At 37.0% G+C, this 11,902-nt stretch overlaps 1 pseudogene; it reads right to left on the bottom strand.

Moving 5' to 3' along the window:
• Positions 1-10,762: 10,762 nt before the first annotated feature.
• LOC122736514 lies at positions 10,763-11,266 on the bottom strand (annotated as a pseudogene).
• Between the last annotated feature and the right edge of the window lie 636 nt (positions 11,267-11,902).

The raw sequence follows: 11,902 nt of genomic DNA, 5'->3' as shown, positions 1-11,902 counted from the left end.
TATCTGTTGTGTCACCTAGCTGCCCCTAGAACCCTTGTGATTTCATTGGTCCTCCTCAAGAATGAAGGATGAAAAACAATTCAAATGTCCATTTAATATTATTAGAGAGTTTCCTATATTCTTAAGTAGTTCAGAATCACACAATCTGTATATGACAGAAATATTACCTCAATCTAGCTCTTTTTGAGTTTGAGTCTGGCTCTTTATCCTATAGTGATCTTACATCTTACTTTACCTTGCATAGATCTTACCTCATCTAGTGCTCTTGCATCTCAAGACTTCTAATTTAGTCTCCCAATTATTTCATCTACTGTAGGGAAATCCTATAGAACTTTAAATAATAATAGGATAACATCTTCTCTTGGGACCATTTCTATCTGACTATTGAATTAGATGAGAAGAATGAGCTATTATTAATAATTTAAAAAGAAGACAATGAGATAATAACAAACATATAAATAATATTTTAAGGTTTTCAAAGTTCTCTAAACCCAGTTCTTTATGTTTTAGTTGATTTCAGTTTCAAGAAGGTAAAGAGAGTCTCTTAAAAGGCACAAAAATCTCATTGAGTTTTGAATGCTGCTTTAGCTTGGGTAAATACTATTCAAGTGGCACCACTATAAAGTCCTTATTCTAATAATGATAATTTATCCTCATATAGTAGTTCATCAGTAATAGCCCCTTCAAGTGCTGCATAGTCTATGTAAGTGAACTCATAAAATCCAATCAAAACAGTAGTAATCATTAGGAAAAGGCAATTGGATTTCAGGGATAATTTTCTTTCCTTTTAAAAATATTTTTATTTTAAGTTCCAAATTCTCTTCTTCCTTTCACTCATATAAAATATAGGTCCACATTAGGCATGTTCTGGGAATAATATAAAAAAGCAAGAAAAGTAAAGGAAAAATATGTACTTCACTCTGTATTGCAAGTCCATCAGTTCTCCAACTGGAGGTAGATAACATTTTTCATCATGAGTCCTTTGGAGTTATGATTGATCATTGTATTGATCAGTTACTAAGTCTTTCACATTGATTATCTGTAATATTGTTGTTACTGTGTACATTGTTCTCTTGATTCTGCTCGATTCACTTAACCTCAGATCATAAAAGTCTTCCTAGGTTTTTCCAGTCATCCTATTCATCATTTATTATGGCATAATAGCACTACAGTCCCTTCATATACCATAACTTGTCAACCATTCCCTGATTGATGGGCACCCTCTCAGTTTCCAATTCTTTGCTACCACAAAAAGAACCACTATAAATATTTTTGTATGTATAACTTCTTTTCCTTTTTCCTTGTTCAGAGATGATTTTCAATAAGCAATGTTTACAGAATGGGAGAGGAGTCTGTAACCAAAGTCTGAAATCAACGGTGGGCATTGATGCTATGACAAATATATTCTTTCTTTCAGTGAGTGGTACTGAAATGTAATGAAACAATATAAAATCTTAGACTTGTAAAGGATTTCAGAGCTCATAAACATAAAATTGAAAGGAACCTTTGAAGCCATCTTATCAACCCCTCTTATTTCATAGTAAGGAAACTGAGGCCTACAGATCAAAAAACTGAGGAAACATCATATGGTGTACTGGGCTTGGAGTCAGGAAGATTGAGGTTTAAATCTTGCATCAGGTACTTACAAGTTATTTGACACTGGGCATCTCACTTAAAATATTTTAATCTTAGATTTCTTACCTGTAAAATGGGGGTGATCATAATAGTCCCTACCTAACAGGGTTGTGAGAATCAAATAATATGATGAATACAAGGTACTTTATAAATTTAAAAGGACACTATTATTTCAAGCTATTATTATACTATATTGCTTCTTACAGGTTGAAAGTAACAGAGACAGGACTTGAACCTAGTCCTCTGACCTCAAATACATTGCTCTTTCCGTTGTATATTGCTCAGTGCTCTGTCTCTTGGGTCATCTGAGTGCAACCCAAACTAGAGCAGATATCCCCCTACAATGTCCCTGACAAGTAGCTTTCATTTGAAGACCTCTGGTGAAAGGGACTTGTTCTCTCCTGAAGCAATCCTTTCCATGCTTGGATAGTTTAATGGAATTTTTCTCCTATCCCATCAAAATTAGCCTACAACTTTCATCCATTGGTTATAATTCTGACTTCTCAGGCCAAGTGAAATAAGTTGCATCTTTTTTCCACATTACTATATAAATATTTGAAGACACTTATGCCCCCCTAAGTCTTCTGGAGGTCAACCATTTCCAGCTCCTTTACCTAATTCTCCACAAGCCTCAGCTTTTTTTTCACATCAGTTGTTGTCTAACCAAGTCATCCCCTATCCTGCACTATTATAACTGATATTTTTTTCTGCCCAGCTATAGGAACTTAACATTTAAAGCTACCAAACTTTATTTTACTGGGAACATTCTTTCATTTTAGTCTGTTAAGATTTTTCAGATTAAAAGTTAGCTAGCCCTCCCAGAGAAATATTCTTACTTCTTCATCATCCACAAACTGACAAAAATACCATCATTGCTTTCAACTAGGTAAATGATCAAAACATTTACCCAGACAGAATCAAAGACAGAATTCTGTGGCCCACCTTTAAAGATTTCCCTCTGGGTCGCCATTGATCCATTAGTTAATACACTTGGAGTCTGATTTTTTTAGTTTTTAATTTTCAATTCTGAATTCAATTTTTGAATGCATCTAATTGTATTACCATCAAGCCCATATCTCTCCAATATATGCAAAAATGATATTGTAAGAAACTTTGGTCAAAAGCCTTGGTGAATTTCAGATGTGTACTCTGTGGCATACCTCTGATCTACTAATCTAGTATATACATACACAAGCATTAAAAAAAACAACAACAGGGGCAGCTAGGTGGCGCAGTGGATAGAGCACCGGCCCTGGAGTCAGGAGTACCTGAGTTCAAATCCGGCCTCAGACACTTAACACTTACTAGCTGTGTGACCCTGGGCAAGTCACTTAACCCCAATTGCCTCACTAAAAAAAACCAAAAAAACCAAAACCAAAACCAAAACCAAAACAAAACAAAACAAAAACAACAACAACAACAACAACAGAAAACCTGTGATTTTTGACAGCATAGGAAAGTCTGGTTATGGGAAGTTCTTTTACCAAAGTAGGCCTTGTAACATCTCTGATTTAACTGATAAATTCTATGAATTTGCCTAATCCACATAGGAACCAATTGAATTTTCTAGAGTCAGACTATTAGTAATGAGTTGTACTTCATTCAATCTTTAATAAGCATCTAATACATAAAAGACACTATGCTAGCTTCTGGTCATATAAGCACACAAAAAATGGAACCACACCTTTCAAGAAGCTTATTTCTATAGGGGAGACCACACGTACATGTGTAAATATATATAAATCATCAACTTCATTACATTTTCATAGCAATAAATTTTTATATATAACAATAAGTTTACAAAGTTCTTAACATATATAATTTGATTTAAAATAGATATATACAGAATAAATGCAAAATAAATACAAGGTTGTTAAGAAAAGAGGACACAGCAGTTCAATGGATTAAAAAAGGCTTCAAGGTGGTAGATGTATTGCTTATTGAAGGAATCATGGTGTTCTCTAAGCTGGGGGGGACAAGGAAATATATTCCAGGCACAGTAGATGGCCAGGGCCTCAGCATAATTGAAGAACCCTTGCTGACTTGTAGTACATTGCTTTCTTTTTCTGAACACTCACACACTATTTAATAACTCATTCTAGTATTTTTCTAAGAATCAAAGTCAAATTCAGCAGCCTGTAGTTTGAAGAATATAGCTTTTCCATTAAAAAATGGGAACATTTGTCTATCTTCACTTCTATAGCTTCTTATTCTCCATCATTTTTCTACGAAAAATCATTGGTTTTACCAAAATTCATTGTGTTTCATTTACATTTTTTCGGAGTCAAGTGACTTCAGCTTCTTGAGGTCGGCTAGGTGCTAATAATCTCGTTTATCTTCATTTTATTTCTCTTAACCCTTTTTGTCCTACATTTCTAGGAATGAAGATCAGTCTTCACCTTCAGAAGCCAATAAAAACCAAATAGTTATGCTTTCCCACTGTTATCTGTTATTATCCACTGCACTATGCATCATTCCTTGCCTTTCTATGATTAATCTTTGCCTTCAAGAAAGATTTAAAACAAAACAAAACTTTTTTTTCCTGGTGTCATAGAATTAGTTAGAAGGAACCTCAGATGTTTTCTAGTATAATCCTTTCTGTTTTACAACTGAGGAAACTGAGGCCCAAAGAGATTGTCAGTTTCCCATAGTTACACAGGCAGGATATAAATCTATAACCATTTCCTCCAAATTCTGGCTGTGTTCCAGTGTACCTTATTGTCTCTAGCATTCCTTATAACTCTCTCTATGCTTGGGGCTATATAGCATACCTAATTAGAGGTGATCCAGCCTCAGCTTGAAGACCTCGGGTGAGGGTCAATCCATCTCCTTCCAAGTAGCCCTTTCCATTTATGGACAAGGCTAATTGTCACATAGGCTTTCTTTAAATCAACTCTAAATTTGTGATAGCTTTTGAAATATTCTAAGACAGCTATGACAGCAATTATTCCCGGATCTTCTCCTTACTAGGCCAAGCATTCTCAGTTCCTTCAACTGATCCTCACACAGAATAGACTAAAGACCACTCCCCATCCTGGTTGCTCTCCTCTAGACATTCTCCAACTTATAAATGGCCTTAAACTTTGTCTCCACTGAAAACAACTCAAAATGTAATGGGAAAGTTGTTTCACATGGGTGGGCCAATTGAGGTGATATCAAACATTTAGCAAGATAAAGTCAACATTGAGACCAATCCCAGACCACATCAAGCCAAGCAAATAAGGTAGGGAGGAGAAGTGAAACAGATGCATGTACCTTTTCTGACCACAATTTTTATATACTTCTGCCAATTACCTCTAAGGAAAAAGCTCTGTCATCCCTCAGCATCTGGACCACTCTTCATACCAGCCAAGAGTCAGTCTCCTATGGTTTGAGGTTTCATTCCAAAAATACTGATTTCATCAATTTCTAGTGTGATGGTAGTGTGCTTTAGCCTAACACAAACACTATTTAGCTCAACATATTCAATACTAAACATGGACACTTAGTTTTCAGTCTGTGAAATTCCCTCCTGTTTCTCTCAGGATTACCCTCTTGACAGTCCATGGTCTAAGGGAAAAAATTTCTAATTACCTTTTCTGTAAAACATTCACCTGGGAATTCTAAAGATCAAAGTTCACATCCCATACCTGCCTTTTAAATTAAATTATTAGTGGGAGTGTATATCTGGTATTTGAGCTTTCATCTTCTTCCAAGTTGAAGAGTTCTACAGCAAGTAGTATCTGGGAAACTATTCTTCAATAAGGTTGATTGTTCCTTTTCTCTGAAGTTCTTTTAAAACAGGATGAACTCTAAGTTCCATAAGGACAGAAATCTGGTCCCATTCTTTGTATTTCCTCACAGGTCCAAGTAAAGACTTAATTAATAAGTATTCAATAAATATTTATGAATGAAGCTAAGTGGTACAGTGGATAGAGCACTAGTCCTAGAATGAGGAAGAACTTAATTCACAATCCATTCTCAGATACTTGATCCAGAATATCTGTAAAAGATACTTAATTTCTGTTTGCCACTGTTTCCTCATCTCTAAGATGGGGATAATAATAAGACTTCCTCCCAGGGCTGTTGTGAGGATCAAATGAGATCATAGTTTGATCTCATAATCTAGCACTAATGGGGACAACTTATAGATATGGATTGGTTTCTAGGAACTTTTTCTCCATTTAAAAGAAAAGATTTCACAAAAACAAAACAACAAAAAATAAAAGTTTAGTTTTTGACAATTTTTTCCAATGCTATCTTTATTTTGTCCCTTTTTCTGATTCATGTACTTTCTTTGAGGACTTAAGAAAAACCCTTTAAAGTTTCCCCCCCACCCCCACCCCATCTCCAGTACCTCTCCGAAGCTAGATATAGTGACAAACATTCATATTATTATATCAGAAAACAGCAATTCAGAGCCTCAGTTCAAGGCTACCAAAGCATTCATTTTCTAAGTGTGCTTGATGATTTGTCCTCAAACATTGTTGTTTTCTCTCTATGCTTTGTGATGCTTACTTATAAAACAAGAAAAGACAGAAATGGAAATATTTAGTGTGAAATATAAATGCATTATGGACTGGGGAAATTCAGACAAAGAGTTTGTATCGCACAAAGGAGAAACTGCCTTAGAATTACTTCTATCAAACTGTGAAATACATTGCCCTCAGGAGGTGAGAGCTTGTCTATCTCTGGAGGTCTTCAGGAGACCTTCAATGACTGATTAAATTCAACACACATTTATTAAGCATACACAAAGTGCAAGCTAGTGTGCTGGGTAGTGCAGGTATAAGATAAAAAATTAAAAGTCCTTGCCTGCAAAGAGTTTATATTGTTGGAGGATGAAGGCAAACTGGGATACCACATAAGGAAATAAGAAGAGAGTACTAACAACTAAGAGGAGCAGGGAAGGTTAAGAGAGATTTGAAACCTGACCTGTGCCTTGAAGAAATGGGAGGATTCTGAGGGAAACAACTAGGACACTCAAACATGGCAATTCCACTCTGCGAGAAAATAATTATTAATGATGGGGTTTTGGGGTGATTCAGGGACCCCACTTTGGAAATTTTAGCTACTCCCTTTTGGGACCAGCCCATGAGCCCATGGGTGGATCAATAGAAATGGAGATTAAAACCACACCTATCTGAAAGGGTCTTTGAACTAGACCCTGATGTCAGCATGGTACAGCTCATTTTAATATGGACCACGCTCAGGTGGAATTGAGTAGTGCTGGCCAATTGACTTAGATCAGTGTGTAAGAGCCACCTCTATCAGAATTGGAAAAGAGACTGAGATCAGGAGGCAAACACCATTCTGCATCCCACACAAGGTGAGGAAGGTTTTACAGTTTGTGAGCACTCTCCTCTTTAGGTAATGTAGAGTTTCTGAACTCTGCTTGGGGCCACGTACTCTGTTTTATAGACAATATGATGCTGGGTTTTTTTGTTTTTGTTTTTTGTTTGGCCTGTGTTAAATGCAGTCAATGATATCCTAACATTTAATATGATTTAATAAATGCTTACTACCTAAATAGGTGTAATGGCCATTAATTTATAATGTAACGATTGGAATGATGCCACCTGCTGGAGAGTTACTGTAGGAAAACTCCGCCATGAGGAGATGGCATCTGGGGGCAAGCCATGTGGTTTTCCTTGGCATCAGGAAGTGATGTTCGCTTGTGAGTACTGTCAATCAAGGTTACCAGCCAATTAGCTTGGAGATGTGTGTGCGAGTAGATGGGATGTTCCCAGTTTCACAGGAGGCTTGTGGGATGAAGGAGGTGTGGCTCAGGCTCTTTCCTGAGGACTCTAGTGGAGAGTGGAGCTAAAATGCATGCTCCCTGAGATAGATGTAGGCATCTAGGCCTCTTTCTCTCTCTTCACCAAATTCCTCTTCTCCTTAATAAATGTTTAAATGTCTAACTCTTGCTAAAACTTATACTTTATTGGCGACTACTCATTAGATATTTTAGACAGTATAGCAAGAATTTTAGTCCCTTACAATAAGTAGCAATATCTTAGAAACCCCAGCCTAGTTCCCCAATAACTTAGACAGAAACAAGCTAGTCCCCCAATATTTTAAATGATACAACTTTGACTTTATTCCACACCCCAAGATTCCCCATCCCACTAGAAACTTGGACTCTGCTTCAGCAAACACCTTGGATTTGCCTTATCTTGTCTAAAATCAATTATCTGCTTCAATTCCCGACCCCCTCAGTCTTATATAACTCCCTTTTATGTGTTGTCTGCCTCCAGTAAAATGTAACTTTCTAGAAGAAAGGTCCATGATTATATGTATATTCTTGTATTAGTATAGTGCCTGGCATAGCATAAGTCCTTAATAAGTGATCCCTTGTTCATTCTCTCTCTCTCTCTCTCTCTCTCTCTCTCTCTCTCTCTCTCTCTCTCTCTCTCTCTCTCTCCCCCTACCTACCTATATAGAAACCCATTTGTTCATCCTTATCCTTGTTGGATATGTGCAATGGTGGTAGGTTTTAGAAATTTATAATTTCCTTTAAAGATCTTAAAGAGGCACAGTAGAAAGAATTATGGACTTGGATTTGAAAAACCTATAAATGAATCCTACCTCAGACACTTACAGAGTTGTGTAATACTGAGACAGTCACTCAATCCCTCTCAGCTTCCATTCCCTCATCTGTGAAGTAGGAATAATAATAATAATACTGACCTCCTAGGGTTGTTATGAGGATCAGATGAGATAAATAATATTTGCAAAGTACTTTGCAGATCTGTGATGATGGTGGTGGTGGTGGTGGTGGTGATGGTGATGGTGATGATGATATAGCTGGGAGATGGAGTAGCCAGTAGGGGAAATAGGCAATAGTCCACTTTGAACTATAATGGCTGGAATTCAGACTTTATCTAAGGAAGTAGGATGACATAAAGCTGGAAAAGTAAAAAAGTACAAGATTGTGAGTGGTCTTAATTGACATGCTGACTAATTTGACTTTTTGTGTTATAGGGCAATAGGGAAACACTAAAGGTTTTCAAATGGGAATGACAAAAAACTGGGCAACTGTGTGGAGTAGAGAAGGGAGAAACTGAAAGCATGAAGACCATTTAGGAGGCTATTTTAGAAGTACAGATAAGAAGTAATGAAGGTCTAAATAATAGTAGAGGCTGTATGAATGAAGAAAAATAAATAGATGCAAGAGATGTGAAGGTAAATTTGAGACTTGACAAATGATTGGATATGAAGAGTGAAGGAGAGAGAAGAGTGAAGTGTGACTCAGGTTACAAATCTCAGTCATTGGGAGTGGGTAGTGAGGAAGTGAAAACAACCACTGCTGAGCCTTTTGTTTTAATTAAAATTCATTTTTCTAAATTAACAAAAATCCATTTTCTCTCTCCTTCACCCCATTAGAGAAAAAGAAAAACAGAATCTTTGTGATGAATATGGATATAACCAGTGACTATGATTTTTCTTATGATTTTTTTCTAGGGGTTTGACATTAGAGGAGAGAAAGCAAGGGAAAGAAAATAGAGGGAAGGAAAACATGACACTAGTTAGAAATGCTGACATGATCTGGTAAAGCTTTATAAGAATGAATTTAAAGATGAGTGAGATAGATATGGAAGGATAGGAAATCATGGTCAAAGGTGAGAATTTCAGGATTTACAATCATGGACCCAGCACTATTATGAGTAATGGTGAGATCTAAAATGTGATCGTTTTTGTAGGTGACAGGCATAGAGTGAAGATATATAGGTCATAGACATTGAAGATGTTTATGTATGGGGATGCCAGATTTTTTGTGTTGGAAATGCAGTAAAAGGTATTCTTGTTCATGTGTGGGTTTCACTAGATGACCTCTGAGGTAATCTTGCTACTCTAAGTTCCTATAATTTGAGAAGAAAGCCTAGAGACAAGGAAACCAATTAGGTGGCTATTCCAAGAAAGAAGTTGGTTTTGTTTTTGTTGCTTATCATTTACAGGTGTGCCTGACCCTTTGTGACTGCTTTGGGGGTTTTCTTGGAAAAAGTATTAGAGTGGTTTGCCTTTTACTTCTCCAACTCATTTTTCAGATGAAGAAACTGAGGCACACAGGGTTAAGTGACTTGACCAGGGTCACACAGGTAGGAAGTATCTAAAGCCAGATTTGAGCTCAGATCTTTCTGACTCCAGGCCTGGTGCTCTATCCACTGTACTACCTAACTGCCCAAGGAAGAAGTTGTTGCTGAGTCATTTCAGTAGTGTTTCACTCTTTGTGACCCCATTTGGGACTAAACTAGGATGGTGACATTGATGATACAAAAGAGGAGATAGATTGGGGAAATACTATGAAGGGAGAGTTGAAAAAAATTATCAAATGGATGAAGGAGAGATAAAGGATGATAAATCAAAGAAGACTCCAAGGTTTTGATCCTACTGGACTGAAACAATGGTTTTACCATGAACTAAAATTGGAAAATCAGGAAGACAAGTGATTCGGAGGTAGTATATAATGATTTTAATTACAGTTTGATGCAGCACCAATTGGAGGCATACACACACACATATACCCACACAAATACACGCTTATATTTACACATGTATACATATCTAGTTTATTTTGTGTATTTATATAATATATATGATATATACATATATACACATATATACATGTATATACACACATACATATGTGTATACACACATATATCCCACTAATTCTGATCAAGGAACCCAGTATTTATCCCATGCAAGCTGATGGTGGAGTTTTGATGTTGGAATCTGGGTGACTACAAGTTAGGGTTGTTAACACACCAGAAAGAAAATTATTTGTAAAGGGAGTTAGGTTTGGGATCAGGGGATTGGGGACACTATATGTGGTGTGATTTGAGGTTCATGAGGAAGGGACCACTTTCTTACACAATATTTTGTCTTCTGCTGATGGCTGAAATTTAATCATTAGAAAGAAATTGATTCCCTTTTGTACTTTCCTTTGTTAAAATTCAGACACTGCTAGGAGGTACACTCAACTAATGTTTACTTATTGAATTGAATTGTATCTATTAAAGTAAACTCTCCCTCTTTGGGGCTCTCATAACTCCTTTGTTTTCTCTCATGGATACTTGTGTTCTAATTTTTATTTTTATTCATTTTTTTTGTCCAAAAATCTTTAATGTAACAAGGAGGAGGAGAATTAGTTTTTGTAGCCTCGGCTGGTGTAGCGGCCCCTGGCACTCAAACTTTCCGCCCTTGGATCAGACATTAGGTTTGTTGAGTCTGTGGGGAGTTCTGGGTCCCTTGCCAAAATGCCTGTACACCTCGGGGCCCTTCTAGGGACCAGACTCCTGTCAAAGGTGATGATCTTCCCACCATCCTTGAGGATGCCATTACGGGCATTGATAGTAACATGAAGAGCACACACCTTCAGCTGGGGGACATCCTGGATTCTCACATCATCTGTCAAAGTCTCAACAAGCACAGCTGTCTTGTTTTCCCTGCCCGGCAGCTTCATCTTCCTGATTGGGGGGGGGGGGCCCGCAGTTGGTTTGGCTCATGAACAGCCTTTTCAGCACAACCTTGTTGAAATTCGAGTTGGTTCAGGAACCGGTAGAGCTTCACCAACAGCTGCAGGTAGATGTCCTGTCTTTTGGGCTCCCTGCACCGGACTTTCCTTGTTATGGTGGATGTCAACTCCCATGCTGGTGCCCTCCCGAAGACCTTCCCAACCAGTCTAATTTTTATTTAAAAAAAAATTACCTTATCTCTCCAATGGGAATACCAACACCTTGAGGATCATTTCTTATTCATCTCAATGTGATGAGAAGGGCACCAGGCTAGTGGTCAGGGGATTTAGATTAGAGTCCTAATTTTACCATTTATTTAACTGTATGACCTTGGACAAGTTAATTCATCAGTCTTAGTCTCAGTTTTTCATCAGTATGACGGTAGTAATCCTTCTACTATTGACTTCTTGGGAGCAAGTGAAGTAAATAGCAGTAAAGTGCTATGTAAGACCTGTAAATTTGAGTTCCCAGGAAATGTTCATCATCATTATCTCTGTATCCTCCAGACCTAGCATAGTACTTTTTTTTTTACAGTAGTTAGTACTCAGTACATGTTTATTGGAGTGAATTGAATAAGTCATTAGCACTTTAGCATGAATTATCTTCACACATTTTGTTAACTTATTAATTAGTAGTAAGCAACTGTAGGAAAATTAGAAAAAATGGGTAAATGATAATGAAGGAGAGGAAGACACAGAACTATTGCTGATAGAAGTCACATTGTGTCTACTTCTCAGTTTTAGCTTTGTTAATTATGTCCTCCTAGATGG

Source organism: Dromiciops gliroides, chromosome 1 (genome assembly GCF_019393635.1).
Source record: "Dromiciops gliroides isolate mDroGli1 chromosome 1, mDroGli1.pri, whole genome shotgun sequence".
Taxonomy (NCBI): Eukaryota; Metazoa; Chordata; class Mammalia; order Microbiotheria; family Microbiotheriidae; genus Dromiciops; species Dromiciops gliroides.
Note: the sequence above shows the minus strand (reverse complement) of the source record. Positions and strands in the feature narration are given on the sequence as shown.